This window comes from Durio zibethinus, chromosome 8 (assembly GCF_047325235.1).
Source record: "Durio zibethinus cultivar Kanyao isolate XHJ-2024 chromosome 8, ASM4732523v1, whole genome shotgun sequence".
Taxonomy (NCBI): Eukaryota; Viridiplantae; Streptophyta; class Magnoliopsida; order Malvales; family Malvaceae; genus Durio; species Durio zibethinus.
In genome coordinates, this window is record NC_143169.1 from 28,568,974 (window position 1) to 28,575,103 (window position 6,130).

At 39.2% G+C, this 6,130-nt stretch overlaps 3 pseudogenes; all 3 read right to left on the reverse strand.

Annotated features, from left to right (window-relative positions):
• Window positions 1-347: 347 nt before the first annotated feature.
• On the reverse strand, window positions 348-3,117 carry LOC149517839 (25S ribosomal RNA; annotated as a pseudogene).
• Window positions 3,118-3,348: 231 nt separating this feature from the next.
• LOC149517840 (5.8S ribosomal RNA) lies at window positions 3,349-3,503 on the reverse strand (annotated as a pseudogene).
• Window positions 3,504-3,782: 279 nt separating this feature from the next.
• Window positions 3,783-5,568, reverse strand: LOC149517841 (18S ribosomal RNA; annotated as a pseudogene).
• Window positions 5,569-6,130: the final 562 nt, after the last annotated feature.

A 6,130-nucleotide genomic window follows, 5' to 3' on the forward strand; every position in this document is an offset into this window, starting at 1 on the left:
GAGTGCACCAAGCACTCAGGCCCGAGCACCAAGGATCAAAGCTTGAGCACTAGGGATAGTTGTAAAAGTTGGCACAATAAGCATGGAAGATAAGTCCAGACTGCCCGTACAACATACTGGCCTACTCACACATCTAGGACCAACCTTGCAACATGCTCGTACTATACCTAGGTGGACCGAAAGGAGCCTAACCAATCTAAAATCTTTTAGAGGCATCTAAGATTGGTAGCATTCAGTAGGAGGATCTGGTTGACCCTAAAATTCAGGAGGAGCCTCATGTAATCTGTGTAACAATGTGTAATCCTTGATTTTTAGGAAACTTATAAATCCCATAATTTTAGGAGTTAGCCATAAGTAAAGCTAGGAGCCTCAACTATAAATAGAGGGTCACCCCACCCTCAGTTATACATCATCACATCCTTAGACACAATCTATCTTCAGTAATATACAACATATTCCAGCATTCTCTATTGTGTTCTCTAACTTGTATATTCCACCCTTTGTTCTTCTTGTTTGCATGTACACTAGTTGTATAGGTTAAACTTAGGCATATAGACTTAATTCCAAGCCTTAAGGCCACATAGATTCAGGCTTAAGTTCGGAGCCTATGACACAATGACCAATTGTGTGAATAAGTGGTTCCACTTATACTAGGTTGAGTTGCTATTGTGATGCTGCCATCAATAGGGTTAAACTAACCTATCTCACAATGGTCTAAACCTAGCTTATGTTCCCTATTGGCAACACTTGGTGAATTCTACTTCATAATGATAGGAAGACCTGATATCGAAGGATAAAAAAGCAACGTTGGCTACCACAAGTGGGATAATAGATAGGGATAGTGGGAATCTCATTAATCCATTCAAGCACATTACTAATTAGATGATGAGGCATTTGGCTATCTTAAGAGGTCACAGTTACTCCTGCTATTTACTCGTGCTTGGTTGAATTTCTTCACTTTGACATTCAAAGCACTAGGTAAAAATCACATTGCTTGAGCATCTCTAGGGACCATCACAATGCTTTGGTTTAATTAAACAGTTGGATTTCCCTTCTCCGTATCAATTTTGAGCTGACTATTCATTGCCTAAGGAAGGCCTCTAAGGGAGCTATTCTTAGTTCATCCCCTGGCTGACATGCGGTGACCCACTCTCACTGTAGGAATAGCTCAAGTAGTGCAATGGTAGCTGATGGGTTTAGAACTAGGACCCTTATGCCCAACCATTGGGCCAATCTTTTTCCTAATGTTACAGATACAATTTGCTGACTTTTTTTGTCTACATTATTCCATTGACTAGAAGCTGCTCATTTTAGAGACTTAATGTGATTATTAGTATGATTGGGCACTGACAGCACTTGCTCTTCCAAATTTTAGGGGCTACCGATGGTGAACCAGACACTATGCAACATATGGCACTTTTTTGGCCTTTGTCTGAGCTATTTCCAAGGTGGGCAGGCCATTAAAGAGAAAATAAAACTCTTCTTAAGGCCTTTACCTATGTCTTTAGACTCCCTGACATTGCCATCAACCGTTGCATCTTGATTCAAGAATTTTAACCTGATTCCCTTTTGAAGCTTGCACTGGATGCACAATGAGATGGGCTTCCCTTATCTCTTAGGAATGACTAACCCATATGCAAGTGTATTCACATGAAACTTTTCCCTTTTTCATTCTCATTTGAATATTTGCTATTACCACCAAGATTTGCACTGATGGCTACTCTGCTAGAACTTGTACCCTAAGTTTTACAGAAATTGTTGCACCTTCCTACTTATTGGGGCTAGGCCCTTACTCCGACAATTAGGTATAGGTTATGCACTTAAGTGCCATCCACTTTTGAGGTTACTTGATTTGGTAGGTGAGTTATTACACAATCCTTAGTGGATTTTAACTTCCATGACCACCATCCTACTGTCTTAATCAACCAACATCCTTTATGGGTTCTAGGATCATACATAGTTGGGCACTGTAACCTAGCTTTCGATTCATCCCACATCGATAGTTCGATTTACCAAAAATGGCCCACTTGGAGCTCTCAATTTTGTGGTATAGCTCAATGAAACAACCATGCCATCTTACCTATTTAAAGTTTGAGAATTGGTTAAAGATGTTATGCCTCTGATGCCTTTAATCATTGACCTTACCCAATAGAACTTTCTAAGGGCTCAAACTATCCTAAGGGAAACTTAGAGGGAACTAGCTACTAGATGGTTCCATTAGTCTTTTAACCCTATACCTAATAAAATGAAAGATTTGCATGTCAGTATTATTGTAGGTCTCCACCAAAGTTTCTTTTGGCTTTGTCTTGCTCAAGTACAGTTCACTATCTTTTGGGTCTCGACAGGCATGCTCACACTTAAGCCCTTTTCAGAAGATTAAGGTTAGTTAGCAGTACACTCATAAGGGATCTTACAAATTAGCTACCTTGTGTTTTATGTGTTTTCTAGCCCATTAACTAGCACACATTCAGACTCCTTGGTCCATGTTTCAAGATGGGCCAGATAGGGAAATTGTAGGCTAATGCTAGGAGCACACATGTGCTGAGGCACATTGATATGGCATGTGCTACATTTCGTGATTGCGATGATGATGTCTCCATAGGCATATCGAAAGCCCGAGCTTGGGCTATCATCATGACCTGTATCGATCCACACCCTGAGTCAATTGGTGGACCAACTTTCACCTATCTACATCTAATTGGGGTGTATCGCTAACCCCCATCTACTTCTTTCCCCATAATTTCAAGCACTTTTTGACTCTCTTTTCAAAGTCCTTTTCATCTTTCCCTTTTAGTATTTGTTCACTATCAATCTCTCACCTGTATTTAGCCTTGGATGAAATTTATTACCCAATTGGGACTGCATTCCCAAACTACCTGACTCACAAATAGTGCCTCTTGGTGTGATAGGGTGTAAGCACAATGGGGCTCTCACCCTTCTCGGTCCACTACTAAGGATGTTTTTCCACACTACAATTTGGATACCATGAGTGCACAATTCTCAGGCTAGGCTCTTTCTGATTCACTCACCATTACTGGGGGAATCCTAATAAGTTTCCTTTTGTATACTTATTGATATACTTAAACTCAATCGATAATCTTACTTGATGTAGGGTTGCAATACAAGCATCAACTAAGTGATACGAAGGTTCCAATAGGGTCCAAATGGATAACAAGAGCACATCACTGGAGACAAGGCATGCTGGGAGATTTACCACCAATGGTCATGGTGTTATCATTGTTGAAGACTCACTTTTGGGCCAACCATGACCAATGAGATCATAAGAGGCCATCTTCCACCCCTTCACCTGGAACCAATAGGCAGGGGGTTAGAAGGGGCAACAATGCATGACACCTAGGTAGGCATGCCCTTAGCTAATGGCTTAAGGCATAACTTGCATTTAAAGACTCAATGGTTCATAGGAGTTTGCAATTCACACCAAGTATTGAATTTCACTATGTTCTTCATTAATGTGAGAGTTGAAATATCCATTATCAAGAGTCATTTTGGTTTGTTAAGGTGATGTACGCATACACAAAGCAAATGGGATGGCGATGGCACATGTGATCTTTTTCATTTCAGTTCCATGGTGCAATTTGTGTCGAGGGTTTGTTATTTGGCTGTAGGAAATAATACTAATCATTTTAGTTGCCTAGAAAGTAGAACAAATCAACCATCATGTATGCTCAGGGCCAGAAGGGGTTTAGGCATAGAGGTGGCCTTGCCCTCACCCTTGATGTTTTGTTAGCAGGTTCATAAGTCATTTATTGAGCAAGTTTCAACAATGATCCTTTCACAAGTTCACCTATGTAAACCTTGTTAAAACTTCTCCTTCTTCTAAATGATAGGATCTAATGGACTTTTTATGACATCTTGGGTAGTTAACCATCCACATCACTATGATTTGAACACTTCACTAGACCATTCAATTAGTAGAAACAGCGGGTGGTATGTACAAAGGGTAGGGACATAGTCAACATGAGTTGATGACTCACGCTTACTAGGAATTCCTTATTGAAGACCAACAATTGCAATGATCTATCCCTATCATGATGAAATTTCAAAGATTACCTGAGCCTATCAACCAAGGCTATAGATTTCTTGAATACATCAGTATGGGGCATGTTGCCCAAAACATCTAAAGGCATAACAAACCTATTATTGCCTTAAACTTTCTTGGCCTAAGAGGCCATAGTCCCTCTAAGAAGCTAGCCACAAAGGATCACCTCTACTAGTTGGTTAGTAGACTAAGGTCTCATTTGTTAACGAAATTAACTAGACAAATTGCTCCACTAACTAAGAATGGCCATGCACCACTTCTTATAAAATCAAGAAAGAGTGCTCCTAATCTATCAATCTTTACTATATCTAGACCAAGAAGTTTCTCTATGTTGAGTCAAATTATGCCTAGGTTCCATTGCTAGTGTGCCCTTCTATCAATTCCTTTAAGTTTCAACCTTGTGACCACACTCCCCTTAGAACCCAAAGACTTCAATTTCTCATAAGGTGTTGGTAGAGTCCTAAAAGTAACATCTATTAGTCTTTACTCGATATTGTTTATGGTTAAGACTAAGATAGTCCCCTAACTTTTGTTCTTGATTAATGAAAACATCATTGGCAAATGCTTTCACAATTGTTCATCTTTCATGAATCTAAAAATTTCACCTCTGACTATGAAATACAAATGCCCTTAATTATCCTTGTTAATCATTACTCCAATGCCAAAGGCTAACACAATATGATCAAAATCCTATGATGTTATCCAATCCTAATGTATACAAGCATAGGCCTACTTTGAGAACTCTAATTTCTTCAAAGTAACAACATCAAAGAAACAACTAAGCCAATTAAGGTTAGGAGCACATTGTTGATAGTAGGGATGAGTAGACACATGTTTATAATGAGGCGAATCAAATAACCCAACTATAGCTCCAACCAAGAGCTTTTTAACTGCATCAACTTAAATATATGCAATTAGAGCTAGAATTATAACACCTACTAGCAATAGACTTACCCTCAAATGGATCCTTATTAAGGGATTTAGATTGTATTCATTCCAATTACTAGACTCATAAAGCCCAATATTGCTATTTATTGTCACTACCTCCCCTTATCAAGATTGAATGATTAGCACACCTGTTGTCTTCCATAGATGTGGTAGCCATTTCTCATGATTTCTTTCTAAAATCAAACCTTAATTCTTCTTTACTTGTCACCACTGTAGTAGACCACTGTCCAACCATCAAAAGTTGATAACGTAAAATTTGAATGATGTGTCACCAATACAAAGGTCGTATGATTCATCGAGTTATCATGAATCATTAGAGCAATGGGCAAAGCTCGCATTGAGCTTTTATCCAATAAATGCATCCCTTTCAAAAGTCAAGGCTTGTTACACAAATTAGCTTTAGAGTTACTATAATTATCTTAGTAGTAAATACCATCAAACAAACTATAATTGATTTAACGAGCCATTCATAATTTCATAGTCTGAATTAGTTTGTACTTAAATATGCATGGCTTAACCTTTGAGACAAGCATATGACTACTGGCAAGATCAACTAGGTAGCATTCTTTCGGGATGTTGGCACTACATGGGCCTCAATGCATCGACTAAGAGACGAAAAGAGCCAACATGGAGCATGAGTGTCATGCATGTCAAGCATATTAAATCATAGCATTGGATGAACAAAGGTCAAAAGTCCACACCCACAAAATGTTTTGCATTTGATAGCATGATCGAACACCAGTGTACCAAAGTGGCCACAGAGGTTTGGGTGGTACACTTGGGACACAAAGCATGATTGAGGTCTAACGCATTGCCTCTAAGGACATAAGATAGATGAGGGATGGCAAGACATCCAATTTTCATCAATTTAGGTATTAAGCATAGGATCCTGATTATGCCTCCAGGGTACATGACCATATAGGGGAGATTGAAGAGGATGATGGGTCAACAATTCAATGCATCGAGCATGAAGCCTACCAACATGCACAACCATAGCACCACTCATATGCCCATTGTGTACAAGTGGCAACATTCATGCACACCAATCCATAACCCACCCAATCGATTACTCGATGATTGAATAAAGGAAACAACGTATGAGGCCATGCCATAACCATTTAG